We start from the raw sequence: 22,363 nt of genomic DNA on the forward strand, positions 1-22,363 counted from the left end.
AGCATGATTTACATTGTAGAGTTATAAACATGTGATTTGTAATATCCTTAGAGATTATCTAATCTGTCTTCTAGATGAGGAAACTCAGTTCAAGAAAGGGGAAATACACTTACCCAAGGTCAGACACCAGAGATGCACAATTAAAATAAAAGCTTTTGTTTGCTGATTAGATAACATTTTTGATAACATTTTTCACTACCGTGCTTAACAAATATAAATATATAATTTGAATGTATTAGGACTCACAAACACTGCTTTTATCAATTTAATAGGTATATATTTCATCTATAATTTTTCCTCACTAACATTATTATCAACTTTTCCTTACTGAGTCTTTGTGTTATTCAAAGAAAGATATAGCTGGTAGATATGTCAAAGGAATAGCAGAGGACTCCTTATCTGTCATCAATGGGAAGGGAGGGCCTTGGTCCTGTGGAGACTTGTTGCCCGAGTGTAGGGCATAGAGGGGATGCTAGGTAGACAGGTGAGGCAGGAGTGCATGGGTGGGTTGGAGAGCACCCTGCAAGAGGCAAAGGGGAAAAGGGTGGGATGGGGGTTTTCGGGGGGGGGGGGAGACCAAGAAAGGAGAACATTTGAAATGTCAATGAATAAGATAAGCAATTAATAAAGAAAAAGATTTTTTTTAAAAAAAGAAGAATGTCCTTGACTTGAGTGGCTTAAATTTTGAGAAGAGAGGGAAAATTTTACATGCAAGAAGTCTGAATGATATAGGCACTTCGGGATCAGGAGAGGAAAGAGCAAATCAAATCCGGTCAGACATGGGCTTCTGGAAAAGGAAGCTCACCTCAAGTGGACCCAAATGTTTGCGTAAACTTTGGAAAAGGAACACTGGGGTTGTGGGTTAGATGTAAAGTGCTTACTTATCATGAGTAGGGCCTGAGGCCCTTGATTTGGGTGTGGGGGACAGACAGAAATAGAGACAGAGACATAGACAGGGAGAACGTTAGATTAGTAACTTAATACCAACAAAAATTTTCAACAGAACACTAGCACAAGCCAAGCGCAATAACACATCAAAAATATTATGCACCATGAGAAGTGGGATGTATTCTAAAGATTATGTAACGTATGCATATCAGTAATGTATTAGAACACATGAAATGACTAAAAGATGTAACTGATGCTATAAGGCAGTCAATACAATTCAACATGACTTGGGGTTAAAATTTCTCAAAAATAGGAAGGAACATATATCATTTAAGGCTGCATATAACAAACCTATAGCTGATGCATGTTGAAATATCTGTAACAAAACATGTATGTGCACTTGTACCACTCCTAATCAATAAAATAGTACTAGAATCCTTAGCCAGAGGAAGTGGACAAGAGGTAGAAACTAAAGAGTTCTCCCAGTTGGGAAAGAGGAAGCCTGTTTGTAGTTGACATGATTGTATATGTAGACAAACCTGAGAATCTCAACAAAACACTTTGAAGTTGTAGTCAAACAGAGGAAAGTTTCAGAATATGAAATTAAAATAAAAATTTGTAAAATTGCAAATCAATGACAAACCGACTGCAAAAGAAATTGGAAATTAATCATATTCATGATAGCCACTCAAAAATCAAATACCTAAGGAATACATTTACCTAAGTAAGTGAAAATTGTTTGTAATGAAAACATTGAGACACTGATTAAATAAATATAGGATACAAAATGGGAACATATAACCATGTCCATGAGTTAAGATTAATACTTTTAAATTTTACATACCTCCCAAGGTGATATATAGAGTCGCACATGGTATATCAAAATATCAATGACATTTTACCCAGAACTAGACAGGAAAAATGCAATATTTATAGGAGACCACAAAAGATATCAAAGAGTGGAGGCATCAGAATTGCTGACATCAAGGCATACTACCAAGCTGTAGTAATCACAATAGCATTAACTGGTGTGCAAAACTAAATGGAGACACCAATGTGATACAACAACAAAAATAATCTGGAAATCAATCCAGGTTACTGATTTTAGCAAGCATGTCAAGAACATCCATTGGACGATGTCTTTTCTATGAATGATACTGGAAAAACAAAATATTCTTAGACAGAATTCTGAAAGTAGGTCTCTGCCTCTTCTCACACTCAAAAATGAACGGAAAATGGATTAAGGACCTAATTGTAACATACAACACTGTGATGATGCTGGACAAAATGTAGCGTAAACCAAGACACCAAAACAGCAAGTATTTCTTATATATAACTCTAGAAGCACAGGCAACTCTAGAGAAATAGAACTATATCTAACTTCGAAAGTTTCAATCCAGCAAAGTAAAAAAACTCAACACACTTAATAGACAGCATGGAGTATGGGAGAAAATATTAGCCAAATGTTTATCCAATATCTAAAATATATAAGGAATTTAACAAATAAGAAAATAAGCAAATAAAAATAAGCAAGTAGTTGTACTAATGATATGGAAATTTACATTTTCAAAACAATATTTAGGCATGTTGTATTATTCATTATCTGCCTTAAAGAACAAGCTATGATTTGTTTTGAATCAGGATCTCACTTGGTAGTGAAGGCTGGACTAGAACTCACAAACTTGCAGCAGTTCGCCTGCCTCATCCTCCCAACTGCTGGGATTACAGGTGTGAACCATGGCCACCGGCTTTATGGGCAGCATATTACATAAACCCCCATAGGGTTCTGCCATTTTAGATGTCAAAACATTTCTTAATTGCATTAATGTGCCTTGCAACTCACTTGTTTAGGTGATATCTCTCATCTGTAATGCTGTTGCAGCTTCCCAAGGCTGTCTGCTCAGTATTGCTCCACTCCAATCCATGCTCGGAATGGCAGGCAGGGAGCTCTTTTCAAACACACTTCAGAATGTGTCACCTCCATTTTTAACACTAGCCAAAGGCTTCCCTATAGGAACTCTGTCCCATTTAGCAGCTCTTCAGAAGCAAATCTAAAATAGTTCCAAGTTAAAATTGCCTTCTATCTCCTTAAAAGGTAGGGGTGGGGGGAATCTCACAAAAATGTGAGGCCAAAAGAAATGAAAATGACCACTTTCCTAAACAAGTATTAAGGATTTCAGTATCTATACACACAGTCAGAGCCTATTTCCCCATTGTAGGACTAAATGTGCCATAACTAGTTTAGTTTACCACAACTTCCTCTTACTGCTATGATGATAAAAGCTACAGAAAGTTAAGAAAGATTTTGCCATAAGCAAATTTGATCCTAAATATCCTGCAATGCATGTAGCCACTAAAACACTATTTTTAGTTCCATAAACTGCACAGTCATCTTAGAATACTTGGAATACTAATTTTTTTCATATTTCAGTAATAGGCTGTGTCTCAATTACAGAAAATCTTTAGGAGAATGAGATAAAATTATATGGAAAGTGAAGCCCAGTGCTGAAAGTGGACATTTGATAAAAGACAGTCAAGTGGGAAAAGGTCTATCTAATTTTGAGTTTTGATTATATTTCAAAATATCCGGTCAGGAAATTCTGCCCTCTAACTGCCAAATGTGCCCTCAGTCATACAGATGACAAATAATTGTGACATAAGCCATGACGGGGAAACTAACAGCATAAGACAAAGCATTTCATACTATTTGTGACATGTATCACCTAATTATTTAAGCAACTGATTATTCTCCTACTAATTCATATTAGGCTTTACTTAGTGTCTGGGACATTCTGTTAAGTCCCCAGAGATGAGGCCAACAGGCATCAAGTGTCTAGTCATCCAGGCACTGACTTTGTGAGAGGCCGACAAACTGGTTCAGTGGCCACCACCTACGTCTAGCTCATTTAAGAGAAATCTCAGGAGACATCACAGAAGAAAAAGAGAAGTCAGGTGACTTCTCAAAGTAAGAAGAAATGAGAACATCCTGGTGGTTTTGTGCTTTTCCTTGAGGGAATGTTTTCTCTTCCCTCATGCAACCCAAGTGGCAAATCACAAAATGTCTGGAAAGATGGAAGCCATTCGTTCCCCTCAGAAGAAAAGGGTACTTCCCTCAGCAACTGAAGCTTGCTAGGTGTGACATACATAGCTACAGGACGGCCCTGTGGTGACAGAATGGATACAAGGAGTTCTTGAGAAGACCAGAAAGCAATTCCAGACTTCTGAGGAAGAGCAGCTCTAACACTACACTGTCCTTTGTTGAAGTTAGAGCCACCACTGACAGCTGAAAGGGAAATGGTGAGAGCAGGTATCCTGCCAAGACTGGAGGGGAGCAAGAGTGACACATTTCTCTGGAGGCCAACTAGATTCTGTGGACAGTAGTCAACTTATGAGCATTTTGAAATTATCTGTCTTCCAGAACAGTGAGGGGCCCAAAGAGCAAAACGCCACCTGGAATCATTGTGACGTTGATCATAGGCTTGGTCAATACTAAGACCCTGTACAGATGTTTGTGGTTAGAAAAGCTATGAGATTAAGACCCTGCAGCTGAGTGTCTGTTGCTGATCAGTTGCTAGGACCACTCAAGAATTGTTCTTTACTTCCAGTGTGTGTACATTTCGGGAGCTAGCCAGAAGCAGGAGAAAAGCTAGGATCTTAGAATAATCTAGTCTCTTTCTCAATTGCTGGCCAGGCTAAGAAGGGGAAAGGGGCTGAGAGTTGTTTCAGTCAAGTGCTTGACTGAATTTAGATACTTATCATCTACATAATAAGAAAAATGGTACTGCTGTAGTGGGTCTGGGGTTGTACAGAGATTCACCAGTCTAACTCAAGTGTTGGTTTTAGTACTTTAGAAACTATTTAAAGACTGGCCAGAACTCAACCAGAGAGGTTTCTATAAGTAAGGCTCCTGCTATTGTTAGCCCAAAGATTGTAAGAGCAAACCCCACAAAGATATAATTTGGGGGAGCCAAGGTAACTTATCCCATCTGGATACAAGCAAGGCTTAATTTTATAAGAGACACACCCAGCAGGGACCTCATCCATCCATCCAAGCAAGCAAGCAATTTATAGAAAAGCAGAACAGAACAGTTAGCCTTTTTTAATCTTCTGACCTTGTAGGAATAGCTGAGGCAGTGAATTATTTTCAACAATCAGATTTTTTTTCCTTTTTCTTTTTTTTTAATTTTTTTTTTATTAACTTGAGTATTTCTTATATACATTTCGAGTGTTATTCCCTTTCCCGGTTTCCGGGCAAACATCCCCCTCCCCCCTCCCCTTCCTTATGGGTGTTCCCCTCCCAACCCTCCCCCCATTGCCGCCCTCCCCCCATAGACTAGTTCACTGGGGGTTCAGTCTTAGCAGGACCCAGGGCTTCCCCTTCCACTGGTGCTCTTACTAGGATATTCATTGCTACCTATGGGGTCAGAGTCCAGGGTCAGTCCATGTATAGTCTTTAGGTAGTGGCTTAGTCCCTGGAAGCTCTGGTTGCTTGGCATTGTTGTACTTTTGGGGTCTCGAGCCCCTTCAAGCTCTTCCAGTTCTTTCTCTGATTCCTTCAACGGGGGACCTATTCTCAGTTCAGTGGTTTGCTGCTGGCATTCGCCTCTATATTTGCTGTATTCTGGCTGTGTCTCTCAGGAGCGATCTTTTTTAAAAGTAGACCAACTGTAGCAGGACCTGGTCCATCTGGGGCTAGCTGACAGGGTACATTCAAGGTAGGAGCAACATCCTCGTAGCTTATATAAACAAAAACAATTTTGCTTTTACAAGCCCAACACAGTCGGTTTATCCCCTAAACATAATGTTCATCACCACAATGCACACCTGTGATCCAGCACTGAGAAAGTGGTAGGAAGATCCCTGGGACTGCTGGCTGCATCCATCTAGCCAAACCAGTGAACTCTAGGTCCAGTGAGAGACCCTGTCTTACAAAATAAAGCTGGAGAAAGTCACCCGGGTCTGACTTCTGTTCTTGCATGGATGAGAATGTATGTACATGATCACCACACACACACACACACACACACACACACACACACACACACACACACACACTATTTTAAATTGAATGCGATAACATTTTAATAGTTAGAATTTTAAAATGGAATTATATCTATCTTATTTGGCAAATGAGATACTCTAAAAAGAAAACCAGTGCAAAGTCCTACTACTGCCTCCCATGATTCAGTGCCACGCACTTCTCCCTAGGACGTGACCACTTGCATTATTTTCCTGTGGGTGCTGGAACAAATTATAAAGTGTGGTTGGTGGTCTAAGACAATAAGAAATTTATTTTCTCATATTTCTGGATGGCAGATGTTTGAACTCAGTCTGACTGAGCACAAAGCAAGGGCTGGCAGGGACACACTTGCTTCAGAGGCTTGCCTCTTTTGGATGTTGGCAGCTGCTGGCATTCCTTGACAAACAGCTGCGGGTAACTCCATTATCAGCCTCGATGAATAGGTTACCCCCTCTTCTCTGTGCAAAACTCCTCTGCCTCTCTGTGGATAGTTGCGATGGTACTGAGAATTCCTCTCAAAATACCACATAATACGACCATCTTTACCGTGTAGGGTAATAGTTACACATTCCCAAGAGTAGGAATAGAGGTACCCTCAGAGGCAATTTAGTCTCCCATACTTTCTTACGCAAATAGAAGCAGATCAAAAGCATATAATACACCTCACTTTTGATAGAAGTCATCCACAATATTCTGTTCTATAACTTAGATTGCTAGTCTAACAACGTGTTGATGCTAGGCATAGTGACTCATGCCTAACAGGAAGATTTGAGTATAAGGCCAGCCTGGGTTATACAGAGTTCTGGGCTACCCTACGCTATAAAGTGAGACCCTATGGCCAAACTAAAACAAAAATATAACACAATCTCACAATCTCTCTCTCTCTCTCTCTCTCTCTCTCTCTCTCTCTCTCTCTCTCCCTCCCTCCCTCCCCCTCTCTTTCTTGTGTGTGTGTATGTGTGTGTATGTGTGTGTGTTTTCCTTCCATTATTTTTTCTATTACAAACAATGAGAAAGTAAACAGCTTTGTACATGTGTATGCACAAATACACACACAAATTCACCACAGTTTGCCTGAAGCAGAATTTCTTTCTGAAGGTGTAAATGAATTTGTAATTCTGTACAGATATTGCCAAATTACCTGCCTAAGGGATCTCTCCATCTCTACTCCCATCTACACAGCACAAAAGTACAAGTCTCCCCATGTCCTTGTCAGGAGAACGTATTGTCAAACACTTGAATTTGTGCCAATCTTAGAGTTGATTATCTTGGTGAATCGTTTCTGTATATGTGAACAGAATTTTTTAAGATTTGTAGAATATTCCAACATCCTAAAAAACCTTTTCCTATAGTCAGACACTTGAGGTTTTATTGTTTGAAATAGTACATTGATCATATCTAAGCATATATCTTTCTTTCTTTGTTTCCTTAGAATATATTTCTAGTAATTCATTTGCTCAAAGTCCCTGAAGATCTAAGATACATACTGCGAGCAGTCTTCTAAGAAAGGTCTTACCTGATTTAACTAGTACTGAGTCAGATGTCAAAAATTGGATTTTAATTATGTACAAGAATTGATAGTTATACTAACAAAGGGTATTAGCCCTGGGATAATGACAAGAACACATGTATTAGATACTTAGTATGCGCTATTTTCCTAAATACTTTATGTGATTTTATTTACGAAACTCATTTTACAGTTGAAAAAACAAAGGACTCTAGCCCTGTGCCCTATACCTATCTATATGTGAGTATTCAGGTCCTACTATACAGGATTTTAAAGGCTTTACCTAGACCACTTCACAGGAGAAGAGAAGGCCTTTTCCTCACATATGCTGCCAAGCCAAAACCCTTCAGGGAGTCTTTATCCAGGCCATGAATACACCTGATACCTTCTTATCTGGAAAGAGGGAGAGAAGGGTGAGGGTACTTTTTAATTTATTTATTCACTTTACAACCCAGTATCAGCCATTCTCCTCCCCCCAGTTCCCTCTCATGCAAGTCCTCCCCCAGTTTCCCCTCTGCATGTCACCCTCCCCCATTAACAAAACACACCCCCCTGCTCATCAAGTCACTCTGGAACTAGGCACATCCTCTCCCACTGAGACCAAACAAGGCAGCCTATTTATGGGTGGGGGATCCACAGGCAGGGAGGGAGGCAACAGGCTCAGAGATGCTCCTGATCTAGTTGCTGGGGGACCCCCATGAAGACCAAGCTGCTCATCTGCTATATATGTGCAGGGGGCCTAGGTCCAGCCTGAGCTTGCTCTTTGGTTGGAGATTTAGTCACTTGGAGCCCTCAAGGGTCAAGGTTAGTTGAATCTTGTTAGACTTCCTGTGGAGTTCCTGTCCTCTTTGGGGGCTGGAGTTATTTTTATGCTCTTAGATCACCCCCAGCTGTTTTACTTCCTGCTAACCCTAGCTCTTAGGCAGAACTTCTTGTTTGGGATCCTGCAATAACCAGTCTTTCCCATGTGTGCGGTGATTTGGCTAGTCCCCTGATCCGTGTGAATCATTGTTCCACAGATGTGGTTGTAAGGGGTAGGAGGTTGGGAAAGCAGAGTGGAACAAATAGAATCTGGCTCTATCTCTGATTGAGTCTTTCCTCCCACTATGAGAAAAGCAAGCCAATGCTTAGATGTTACTTTCATTTTGATGTGTCTTAACCAGCTACTCCGAAACCAGACAGTTCAGTTCCCTCCAGCTATGCTGAGCTGTAAGAAATGTAAGCTAGTGGAGGTTAAATAACTAGCCAGATGTTCCTAGTTGCTCAGTGGAAAGTCCCAGATTTGAACTCTGGTGGGTTATTTCTAAAAAAGTATTCTTGATAATATCCATGAAAGCCATAGAAGAGCTATTTCAAGCAGAGTTCATAAAATTGTATACTTTAAAGAAAGACTCGCTACACGTTACAAATAATACAAAGGTATATGATATCAATTTTCTATGTGAACTCTCTGGAACTGAGATATGTAGCTGAGAGAAATAATTTTCTCCTGTATCTATGAACTCTAGAAAATTCCCTAAAATTTCAACTTACAGATTTGCTTCTGTCTAATGACTTAACTTTTCTCACTAATCTGAATGATGGTTGGTTTTAATTGTAAAATAGGGTTCACGTGATTCACATTAATTTTATGGCCAGGCATATCTAGATGCATATAAGCAAGGTTTAGTTTGAAAATAATTCAACTCCTTCTATCTAAATATTAATGGTACTATTCTAGATCTTTGGAATGTGTGAATTGTTCATATCTGAATGTTAGATACCTTGCCTAGCATGTATAAAGCCCTGGGAATATATATATATATATATATATATATATATATATATATATATATATACATATACGTACAAATATACATATATAGTGCAAATATACATTAATACATATATTATATTCCTCTCTACTAACCTTGATTTAAACTTTGCACAATATATTTTGTCTACAGTACTACTTTCTGTCTTTCCGCATTATGATATTTAAAGCATGTTTCATGTATACAGTAAAAACCAAAATAATCTAAATAATATTGGTAACTTCATCTTCATTTTGTTTACCTAAAATACTTATTTCTTCTCCATTTAATGTGAGTACTGATACAGGAAGATTTATATCCACCTGGTATTTATTTTCTATTTAACTCACCTATTTTATGTCCACCGATTCTTTGCCTTTGTTATGAATAACATTTTTGCAATTCTTTTGGAATTTAATACATGAATTATATTTACATCATTTCTATACTTTCTTCCCCTTCCAATTCATCCTGTGCATCCACTCCTTTTGAAATCTATGACCTCTTCAATTATTGTCACACAGATATACACACACACAAAATTTACTGAGTCTATTTAGTGTTGCTTATATGTACATGTGTGTTATACATTTTTCTGGCATTGGTACATTGAGAACAATTTAGCTGCAGTTACCTGAAATTGTGTGCTCAAGAACCACTCTAATTATCATTTGGAATAGCCTCAAAAAAAAAAACTAAAATTAAACTACCGTATAACAAAATTATGCCACTCCTTGGCATATGTCCAAAGGACTTGATATCCTAACTCACAAATACTTAATCAGCAGTGTTCATAACTGCTCTATTCACAATAGTTATAGAGTATAACTAACCTAAATATATTTCAATGAATAATGAAAATTCAGTAAATATACAGTATGAAATGCTATTCAGATATAAAAAAATCACAAACTTTGCAGATAAATGGGGCATGACACAGATAAGAGGGATAGTACCTGGGATGAGCCAGAGGGGCAAAAGTGAGGGGAGAAATTGATATAATAATATTTAAGAGAAAAATTAAAAATTAGAAATAAATACCCTACCAGAAAAATTCAAACATCACATAATGTATTCATGTGCTCACTTAAAAATTATGTGCATCAATTTTTAAAATTTAGTTTTGGTGACCCTGACAACTGCATATATTCTTTAAACTATTCTTAGTTAAGATTTTGAACGTTCCTTCATCCCCAGTTTCCCTGCATCTTTCCACTTAACCATACCCAGTCACGTGCTGTTTGCTAAATATCATATGGGTTGAATTGCATTTATTCTTTTCTCTTTCATATATTGCATCTGTGAGATTAATACACATGAACGTTCCATTTTTTTCCTGAGTAATTTTTCATACATGGATTACCATCATAATTTGTTTATATATATTCTTATTCAAGGACATTCTGGTTATTTAATTCAGTAGCTATTATAAATTAAGCCATCGTGAACTTTGATCTACAAGTGTTTCTATGAAAAATTTTTTCATGTACTTTGCTAAGTGCCTTAGCAGTGCTAAGTAATTCAAAGAGAGTTCTATGAACTTTTCCTTAATTTAAAAATTAAACATGCATTTAGCCTTATTACATACTAATATATGACATTTAGCTTTTTCTGATAATTCTAAAACCTAACCGTTCTTAAACTTATTTATTATCCTCAAATCTTTTTTAGTGTTGCTACAAATTTTCGTTCCACACAGAATAATGTCATGACAATTATCTTGGAGAGGATTCATCATTTATACTTACAGACAATAGTTTTCATGTGGTCGTTTCTTATTTTAAGTCCATGTTCCACACAGTGTAATTCAGTTCTTCCTTGAATAAATTCTAATACTTTTAGAACAGGCCTGCTAAAAAGAAATCCCTTTAATCTTTGGCTGATAACCTTCATTTCTGATGTATTTTTCTAGACAGAGGCTTTTTAAATGAATTTAGCAACGTATTTGTATTGGGGTATTCAGTGGGAGGTGCTGGGAAGTCAGAAGATGACTTAAAGGAGTCAGCTCTTCTCTTCTATCATTTATGCTCCAAGAATCAAATTCAGATCTTCAGGCTTGGTTGAGCGTACCCTTTGCTCATGAAGCCATCTCTCCAGTCCCCAGACATTGAGGTTTTAAAATAAGTTTAAAGATACACTTCTATTGCTTTCTGGGAAAAAAATGAAATGCTTTTGAAAATAAAATAAGTTGTCAATTATATTATTTGCCCCCCCCGAAGTTCTGTGTTTTCTCTAGCCACTTTTATGATATTTTCAATGACTTTGTCTTTGGTTAACTAACTATTTATTTGTCCTTGATGTGAATAAATGTGTGGTCTCTTACTATTTTTCCAACTTGGAATTTCTAAAATGTAAGTGTCTGAGTTAGTAGTGTATTTCATGAGTTTCGAACAGATTCTCAGCTATTATCATATAAAAAATTGCTTTTAAGTCAACCTTGCCCTTTCTTTGAGATTTCTAATGCATAAACATTATACTATGTGTCATGGTTTTTACGTGGTAATGTTTCTTTCACCTGTCCTTCTCTACTTCACTTTCTTTTATGTTAACCTACATCCCAGTTCATTAACTGTATTCTACTGTCTGTCATGTATATTTCTAAATACATGCATAAAGTCTTTCATCTCAGAGGCTGCAACTTTCAGTTCTGACTGTTTTACTTGGTGAATAAGTGTTCTAATTGTTTTATAGTTCTATTTCTTATCTTGTCCCATGGACATATTTAATACATCATTTTACCATTACCGGCGAGTCTTAGAATCAATACCATCTGGATGGACATCTATTTCTTCGGATTAAATTTTAGCTCTTCTTTATTGCATAGCTAGAAAACACCTTACTGTGTGCCAAGGGGTGTATACAGAAGAACCATGATATTGCAGATGATTTTATTGTTTATCAGAGTCAATTTCCCTTTTATTTCATTAGGCAATAAGGATGAGTGATTAAAGAACTGACTCCAAACAAAACTCTTGTGATCTGGACTTTATTGCACCACTAATAAGCCTCAGACAACACCTGACAGGTTACTATTCCTTGATCCTGGAGGGTATACAAGAGCTCCGGAAGTTATGAAATTTTGGGCATCGAGAAGTTTTCAGCTTAGCTCTTTCATTTCCTATTGCATTCAGTTTGAAACCTTGACAAAGGTATTGATGGGCAAACCAACTTCCTGTGTTAGGTAGAGCTCCCCTTGGAAGTTGTGCTTTTCAGAAACTGTGGGCTCAGTGCCATAATTCCTGATGTAGTAACAGAACTAAGAAAATATTCTAAGGTGAAAACTCTCTGGAGGTAGGTAACTTTAATATTGTAATTTATTATTATATTACCCTAAGACGGCTAGAAGACTCCTGCAGAATCCTTGATACTAAGACTGATACTAAAAACTAATAGAAGAGAAAATGGGGAAGAATCTTGAACACATGGGAACAGGGGAAAATTTCCTGAACCAATGGCTAATGCTCTAAGATCAAGAATCGACAAATGGGACCTCATAAAATCACAAAGATTCTGTAAGGCAAAGGACATTGTCAAAAGGACAAAACAGCAACCAACAGATTGGGAAAATATCTTTATCAGTCCTACATCCGATAGAGGGTTAATACCTAATATATACAAAGAACTCAAGAAGGCAGGCTCCAGAGAATCAAATAATCCTATTAAAAAATGGGGTACTGAGCTAAACAATGAATTCTCAACTGAGATATATACAATGGCCTAGAAGCACCTAAAGAAATGTTCCACATCCTTAGTCATCAGGGAAATGCAAATCAAAACAACCCTGAGATACTGCCTCACACCAGTCAGAATGGTTAAGATAAAAAACTCAGGTGACAGCAGATTCTTGCAAGGATGTGGAGAAAGAGGAACACTCCTCCATTGTTGGTGGGATTGCAAGCTGGTACAACCACTCTGAAAAGCAGTCTGGAGGTTCCTCAGAAAATTGGACATAGTACTACCTGAGGACCCAACTATACCATTACTGGGCATATACCCAAAAGATGCTTCAACATATAACAAGGACATATGCTCTGCCATGTTCATAGCAGCCTTATTTGTAATAGCCAGAACCCAGATATCCTTCAACAGAGGAATGGATACAGAAAATGTGGTGACATTAACAAAATGGAGTACTACTCAGCTATTAAAAACAATAACTACATGAAATACTTAGGCAAATGGCTGGAACTAGAAAATGTCATCCTGAGTGAGGTAACTCAGTCACAAAGAACACACATGGTATGCACTCACTGATAAGTGGATATTAGCCCAAAGGCTCTGATTACCCAAATTAAATTTATAGACCACATGAAGCTCAAGAAGAAGGAAGGTCAAAGTGTGGATCCTTCAGTCCTTTCAAAAGGGGGACCAAAATATTCATACGACTAAATAAAGAGACAAAGTATGGGGCAGAGACTGAAGGAAAGGTCATATAGAGACTGCCCCACCAGGGGTGCCATCCCATATACAGCCACCAAACCCAGACAATATTGTGGATGCCAAGAAGTCCATGCTGACAGGAGCCTGAAATAGCTGTCTCCTGAGAGGCTATGCCAGAGCCTGAAAAATATATTGGTGGATGCTCACAGTCAACCATTGGACTGAGAACAGGGTCCCCAATGGAGGAGTTAGAGAAAGGACTGAAGGAGCTGAAGGAGTTTGCAACCCATAGGAAGAACAATATCAACCAACCAGACCCTCCAGAGCTCCCAGGGACTAAACCACCAACCAAACAGAATACATGGAGGGATTCATGGCTCTAGTCTCATATGTAGCAGAGGATGGCCTTGTTGAGCATCAATGGGAGGAGAGACCCTTGGTCTTGTGAAGGTTGGATATCCCCAGGTAGAGGAATGCCAGAGCAGGGAGGTGGGAGGGAATGGATGTGTGGGTGAGGGAGCACCTTCGTAAAAGCAGGGAGTGCAGACTGGTACAACCATTCTAGAAATCAGTCTGGAGGTTCCTCAGAAAATTGGACATTGAACTGCCTGAGGACCTAGCTATAACTCTCTTAGGCATATACCCAAAAGGTGCCCCAACATATAACAAAGACACATGCTCCACTATGTTCATAGCAGCCTTATTTATAATAGCCAGAAGCTGGAAAGAACCCAGATGCCCTTCAACAGAGGAATGGATACAGAAAATGTGGTACATCTACACAATGGAATATTACTCAGCTATCAAAAACAATGACTTTATGAAATTCATAGGCAAATGGATAGAATTGGAAAAGATCATCCTGAGTGAGGTAACCCAATCACAGAAAAACACACATGGTATGCACTCATTGATAAGTGGCTATTAGCCCAAATGCTTGAATTACCCTAGATGCACAGAACACATGAAACTCAAGAAGGATGATCAAAATGCGAATGCTTCACTCCTTCTTTAAAAGAGGGAACAAGAATACCTTGGCAGGGAATAGGGAGGCAAAGTTTAGAACAGAGGCAGAAGGAACACCCATTCAGAGCCTGCCCCACATGTGACCCATACATATACAGCCACCAAACTAGATAGGATGGCTGAAGCAAAGAAGTGCAGACTGACAGGAGTGTAGATCTCTCCTGAGAGATACAACCAGAACATGGCAACTACATAGGCGAATGCCAGCAGCAAGCCACTGAACTGAGAACCGGATCCCTGTTGAAGGAATCAGAGAAAGGACTGAAAGAGCTGAAGGGGCTTGAGACCCCATATGAACAACAATGCCAAGCAACCAGAGCTTCCAGGGACTGAGCCACTACCCAAAGACTATACATGGACTGACCCTGGGCTCCAACCTCATAGGTAGCAATGAATAGCCTAGTAAGGGCACCAGTGAAGGGGAAGCCCTTGGTCCTGCCAAGACTGAACCCCCAGTGAATGTGATTATTGGGGGGAGGGTGGTAATGGGGGGAGGATGGGGAGGGGAACACCCATGTAGAAGGGGAGGGTGAGGAGTTAGGAGGATGTTGGCCTGGAAACCGGGAAAGGGAATAACATTTGAAATGTAAATAAGAAATACCCAAGTTAATAAAGATGAAAAAAAAGAAGAAATAAACAGTCAAAAATTTTTCCTACTATCACATTTCTGTCATTCAGTTTTTGGATGGTGTCTCGTGTATCCCATGCTGGCCTTCAGTTGTATATGTAGCCATAGATGACCTTGAACTTCTTGTTTTTTGTTGTTGCTCTTTTTCAATCTTTTACAAAAAATAGATTCTTTTCTCATATAATATATGGCGATTACATTCCCCTGTTTCTGATCCTCCCTGTTCCTCTCAATCCATTCATATTCACTCTTTTTCTGTCTCTCATTGGGAAAGAAGAGATTTCTAAGACAGCAACAAAGCATAATGAAATAAAATATAAACTGAAGTAAAAGCCATGTCATCAAAGTCAGATAAGGCACCCCAACAGGAAAAAACTTGCCCCAAGAGCATGCACAAGAAAACCAATTTTTTCACAAATTAAGAAGTCCTATCAAAATACTAAACTGAAAACTATATTCTATATTATACATACAAAGAACCTTGGTGCAGACCTGTGCAGGCCCTGGGTTTGCTGCTTTCAGTCTCTGTGCATTCATATGACTTTATGAAGTTGATTTAGAGAACTTTGTTCTCTTGGTGTCCTCCATCCCTTCTAGCTGTTACAATCTTTCTGCCACCTCTTCCACAAGGTTCCCTGAGCTCTGAGGGGAGGGATTTGATGAAGACATGCTGCCCTACCATTTAGAGCATTTAGAGCTCTCTCTCTCTCTCTCTCTCTCTCTCTCTCTCTCTCTCTCTCTCTCTCTCTCTCTCTCTCATCTGCTAAAGGGGGAGGATTCTCTGATGATGGCTGAATAAGACACTGAGCTATGAATACAGCAGAATATCCTTAAGAATCATTTCATCACTATTATATTCTTAAAGACTATTAGTATTGTTTCACCCCAGGTCTCTGGGCTATTTGGCTATCTAAGCACTGTCAGACATGAGTTCCTTCCCTTGGAATGGGACATAAGTAAAATCAGAGAGTAGCTGCTTACTCCTGCAATTTTTGTGTCACAGTTGCCCTAGCATATTTTACAGGAAGGACAGCATTTTACATCAAAGATTTTGAGGCTGAGCTAGTGTGGTGGGTGGCTACTATTTGGTAGCCTTCACAGTACTCACACCAAAGATACTAGAAGATGTGGGTGAACTTTCTGTGTAGACATTAACTCTACAAGTCCATATTCAGTGAGTTATATGGGTGTTGTCTTCAGTAATGGAGCCTTACTGTCTATTTGTAGAGAACAACTTACCCTGACAACTTCTTGGTAACTTTTTTGGATTTCTGTGAGACTTCCCTGGCCAAGAATTCAAGTGGGTTTGATCCAGTCTCAGTATTGGAAGTTTCATTTGTTGACAAGAGATAGGCAGTTGGGATTCCATCTCTCAATTGGAGATTGGGAGATTTGGAGATTTCATTAGGATTGCCTTCATGTATTTTAGGAAGTTTCCACTGCTCTAGGTTTCCGTACCACCTCTCAAAAGGCCCTCATTTCTAGCTCTCTTTCCCTGCATTCCCTCCCTTAACCCTATCTCCCTTCTCCCTTTCTACATGATCCTCCAATTTTCATCCTCTCCATCCTGCTAACAGTCCACCCCAAAAAATCTATTGTCTTTCTCCTTTCCAGGGAGATCCATGTATACCCCTCTAGTCCCTTCCTCTATACCTGACCTCTCTGGGTCTATGGGTTGTAGGTTGTTTATCCTTTACATAAAGGCTAATGTGCACATATAAGTGGATGCATGCCATATTTATCTTTCTGGGTCTGGGTTACCTTACTCAGGATGACCTCTTTTTCTGCTTCCATCCACTACATTGATGTCATTTTGTGATGTCATTCTTTTAGCAGTATGAGTACTATTCCATTGTGTAAATGTACATTTTGTTTATCTAGTCTTTGGTTGGGGAACATCTAGCTTGTTCCCAGTGAGTGGCCATTATGAATAAAGCTGCTATGAACATAACAATTGTCCATGTGATAGGATGGAGCATCCTTTGGGTATGTGCACCAGAGTGGCATTGCTGGTCTTGAGGTAGATCGTCTCATATTTCTGAAGAAATATCATTCTGATTTCCATAGAGGCTATACAAGTTTGCATTCCCACCAGCAATGGAGACATGTTCACTGTCTGTCATTGTTCACATGCGCTGTCATTTGTGTTATTGAATTTAGCCACTCTAGCAGGTATAACATGGAATCTCAGAGTTGTTTTGATTTGCATTTCCCTGATGGGATATTAGATGTTTTTTAAGTGTTTCTCAGCCATTTAATATTTCTCTGTTGAGAATTCTGTTTAGATCTCTATCCCATTTTTATTGGATTGTTTGGTTTCTTAATATCTAGTCTCTAGAGTTACTTATGTATTTTTGGATATTAGCTCTCAGTCAGATGTGGAATTTGTGGAAATCTTTTCCCATTCTGTAGACTGCCTTTTCTCTGATTGATGGTGTCCTTTGCCTTATGGAAGCTTTTCAGTTTCAAGAGGCACCATCTATCAATTATCAATCTTAGTTCCAGTGCTACCAATGATGTTCGCTTCAGAACGTTGTCTCCTGTACCAGTGAGCTCAGGGCTATTACCTACTTTCTCCCCTATCAAGTTCAGTGTGTCTGAGTTTTATGTTGAGGTCTTTGATCAGCTTGGACTTGAGTTTTGTGCAGGGTGATAAATATAGATTTCTTTGTATTCTTCAACATGCAGACATCCAGTGTGACCAGAACCATTTTTTGAAGATGCTTTCTTTTTTCCAGCATGCATTTCTGGATTCTTCATTAAAAAAAGTGTCAATAGGTGGAGTGATTTATGTCTGGGTCTTCAATTCTATTCCATTAATCGAGATCTGGTCTTTATGCCAATAAGATGTCGATTTTATTAATATAGTTTTGTAGTACCACCTGAAATTGGGGGTTGTGAGACCTCCCACAGTTCTTTTATTGTTCAGGATTTTTTTAGGCACACTAGGGATTTTGTTTTTCCACATGAAGCTGAGAATTGTCCTTTCAAGATATGTGAAGAATTGTGTTGGAATTTTGATGGGGATTGCACTGAATCTGTTGTTAATCCTATTTATCCATGAGTTTGAGAGATGTTTCCATCATCTCATAACTTCAATTTCTTTGTTCCAAGACGTGAAATTTTCATCATACAAGTTTTCCACTTGATTGGCTGTGGTGGTTTGAATGAAAATGGCCCCTATAGGCTTGTTGGAGTGGCTTTAAGAGGTATGGCTTTGTTGCAGAAGTTATGGTCTTACTGGAGGAAAGATGTCACTGGGGGGTGGGCTTTGAGGTTTCTGATGTTCAAGCCAGGCCCAATGTCACTCATTCTTCCTACTTCCTGCTGATCCAGATGTAAAACTTTTGGCTACCTCTCCAGTACCATGCATATGCACATGTTGCCATTGTTTCTGCCATGAAGACAATGGACTAAATCTCTGGAGTATAATACAGCCTCAATTAAATGATTTTTTTATAATAGTTACTATGGCTATGGTGTCTCTTCTCATTAATATAAAACCCTAAGACACATAGCTAGAGTTGCCTCAAGATATTTTATATTATTTGAGGCTATTATAAAGGGTGTTATTTATCTGATTTCTTTCTTAGTCCATATATCATTTGTATACAGGAGGGCTACTAATTTTTCTGAGTGATTTTTGTAGACAGCTACTTTGCTGAATGTTCTTGTCAGCTTTAGCAGATCCCTGGTAGAATTTTCAGGTCACTTATGGTTACTATCATATCATTAGCAAATAAAGATACTTCAGTTTCTTCCTGTCCAATGTGTAAGGGAAACACTACTCCAGCTGAAATCACATATTGACTACTACACTGATAATGGCAGACTTCAATACCCTACTCTCAGCAATAGACAGGACATTCAAACAAAAACTAAGCAGAAAAATACTGGAGCTAACAGAAAATATATGCCAAAAGGACCTAGCAGATATGGACAGAACATTTTACCCAAACACAAAAGAATATAACTTCTTCTCTGCACCTCATGGGACTTTCTCAAAAATTGACTACATACTTTGACACAAAGCAAGTATCAATAGATTTTAAAATGTGGAAAGAACTCCCTGCATCTTATCAGACCACATGGATTAAAAGCTGTGTATCAACAACAAAAGAATTAATAAAGCTTACAAACTCACGGAAACTGAACAACTCTTTGTTGTTCTTGTTCTTGTTCTTGTTCTTGTTGTTAAGAATGTTAACAGACTTTCTAATTTTTCCTTTTTTATTGGGTTTTTCAATTAACATTTCAAATGTTATTCCCTTTCCCAGTTTCCCCAGCTATAAGGCCCCTAACTCATCCCCCTCCCATTCTTCTATAAGGGTGTTCTCCATCAACAAACACCACTCCTTTCCACCTCCCCGCGACATTCCCCTATACATGGCAGGACCAAGGGCTTCTCCTCCCATTGTTGCCCAACAAGGCCATCCTCTGCTAAATATGCAGGTGGAGCCATGGGTCTGTCCATGTGTACTCTTTGGGTAGTTGTTTAGTCCCTGGGAGCTCTGCTTGGTTGGTATTGTTGTTCTTATGGGGTTGCATGACCCTTCAGCTCCTTCAGTCATTTCTGTAATTCCTATAACGGGAACTCCATTCTCTGTTCAATGGGCTGCTGCATTTGCCTCTGTATTTGCCATGCTCTGGTTGAGTCTATCAGGAGACAGTTATATCAGGCTCCTGTCAGCATGTACTTCTTAGCTTCATGAATATTATCTAGTTTTAGTGACTGTATATATATATATATATATATATATATATATATATATATATATATATATATATATATATGTGGCCTGTATATCTATAGAGGGCAGGATCTGAATGGCCATTCCTTCAGTTCCTGCTCCAAACTTTGTCTCCATATCCCCTCCTATGAATATTTTTGTTCACCCTTTTAAGAAGGACTGAAGCATCCACACTTTGGTCATCTTTCTTCTTGAGTTTCATGTGGTCTGTGGATTGTATGTTGGGCAATTCCAGATTTTGGGCTAATATCCACTTATCAGTGAGTGCATATCAGGTGTGTTTTTGGTGTGTGTGCGTGTGTGTGTGTGTGTGTGTGTGTGTGTGTGTGTGTGTGTGAGAGAGAGAGAGAGAGAGAGAGAGAGAGAGAGAGAGAGAGAGAGAGAGAGAGATTGGGTTACCTCACTCAGGATGATATTTTCTAGTTCCATCTATTTGCCTATGAATTTCATGAAGTCATTGTTTTTAATAGCTGAGTAGTATCCATTGTATAATGTATCACATTTTTTGTATCCATTCCTCTGTTGAGGGATATCTGGGTCCTTCCTAGCTACTGGCAATTATAAATAAAGCTGCTATGACCATATTGGAGCATGTATCTTTGTTGTATGTTGGAGTATCTTTTGGGGATTGCCTAGAAGAGATATAGCTGGGTCCTCAGATAGTACAATGTCCAATTTTCTGAGGAACCTCCAGACTGATTTCCAGAGTGGTTGTACAAGTCTGCAATCCCATCAACAATGAAGGGGTGTTCCTATTTCTGCACATCCTTGCCAGCATCTTTTGTCACCTGAGTTTTTATCTTAGCCATTCTGACTGGCTTGAGGTAGACTCTCAGGGATGTTTTGATTTGCATTTCCCTAATGATTAAGGATGTTGAACATTTCTTTAGGTACTTCTAAGTCATTGCATATTCCTCAGCTAAGAATTATTTGTTTAGCTCTGCACCTCATTTCTCAATAGGGCTATTTGGCTATCTGGAGTCTAACTTCTTGTGCTTTTTGTATATTTTGGATATTAGCCCTTTATCAGATGTATGATTCATAAAGATCTTATCCCAATCTGTTGGTTGCCGTTTTGTCCTAATGACAATGTCCTTTGCCTTACAGAAGCTTTGCAGTTTTATGAGGTCCCGTTTGTCAATTCATGATCTTAGAACCTTTGGTGTTTTGTTCAGGAACTTTTCCCTAGTGCCAATGTGTTTGAGGCCCTTCCCCACTTTTTCTTCTATTAGTTTGAGTGTATCCGGTTTGATGTGGAGGTCCTTGATCCACTTGGACTTAAGCTTTGTACAGGGCAATAAGAATGGGTGAATTTGCATTTTTCTAAATGCTGACCTCCAATTGAAAATGCTATCTTTTTTTTTCCCAATGTATGGTCAAAGCTCAAGTGACCATAAGTGTGTGGATTCATTTCTGGGTCTTCAAATCTATTCCACTAATCTACTTGCCTGTACCTGTACCAATACCATACAGTTTTTATCACCATTGCTCTGTAATACTGTTTGAGGTCAGGAAAGGGAATTCCCCCAGAAGTTCTTTTATGTCGAGGATAGTTTTGGCTATCCTGGGTTTTTGTTATTCCAAATGTATTTGCAAATTGCTCTTTCTAACTCTATGGAGAATTGAGTTGGAATTTTGATGGGGATTGCATTGAATCTATAGATTGTTTTTGGTAAAATGGCCATGTTTACTATATTAATCCTGCCAATCCATGAGTATGGGAGATCTTTCCATCTTCTGAGATCTTCTTCAATTTCTTTCTTCTGGGACTTGATGTTCTTGTCATATAGATCTTTCTCTTGCTTGATTAGAGTCACACTGAGGTATTTTATATTATTTGTGACTATCATGAAGGGTGTCATTTTCCTAATTTCTTTCTCAGCCTGTGTGTCCTTTGAGTAGAGGAAGACTACTGATTTGTTTGAGTTAATTTTATACAGAACACCTTTGCTGAAATTGTTTATCTGGCTTAGTAGTTCTCTGGTGGAACTTTTATGTCACTTAAGTATACTATCATATCATCTGCAAATAGTGATATTTTGACTTCTTCCCTTTCCAATTTGTATCCCTTTGATCTCCATTTGATGTCTGACTGCTCTGCCTAGGACTTCAAGTACTATATTACATAAGTAGGGAAAGAGTGGGCAGCTTTGTCTAGTCCCTGATTTTAGTGGGATTGCTTCAAGTTTCTCTGCATTTAGTTTGATGTTGGCTACTGGTTTGCCTTGTATGCCTTAGGTATGGGCCTTGAATTCATGATCTCTCCAGGACTTCTACCATGAAGGGATGTTGAATTTTGTCAAATGCTCTCTCATCATATGATGAGATGATCTTGTGGATTTTTCTTTGAGTTTATTTACATATTGGCGT

The sequence above is a fragment of the Rattus norvegicus genome, chromosome X (assembly GCF_036323735.1).
Source record: "Rattus norvegicus strain BN/NHsdMcwi chromosome X, GRCr8, whole genome shotgun sequence".
In the NCBI taxonomy this organism is placed as follows: Eukaryota; Metazoa; Chordata; class Mammalia; order Rodentia; family Muridae; genus Rattus; species Rattus norvegicus.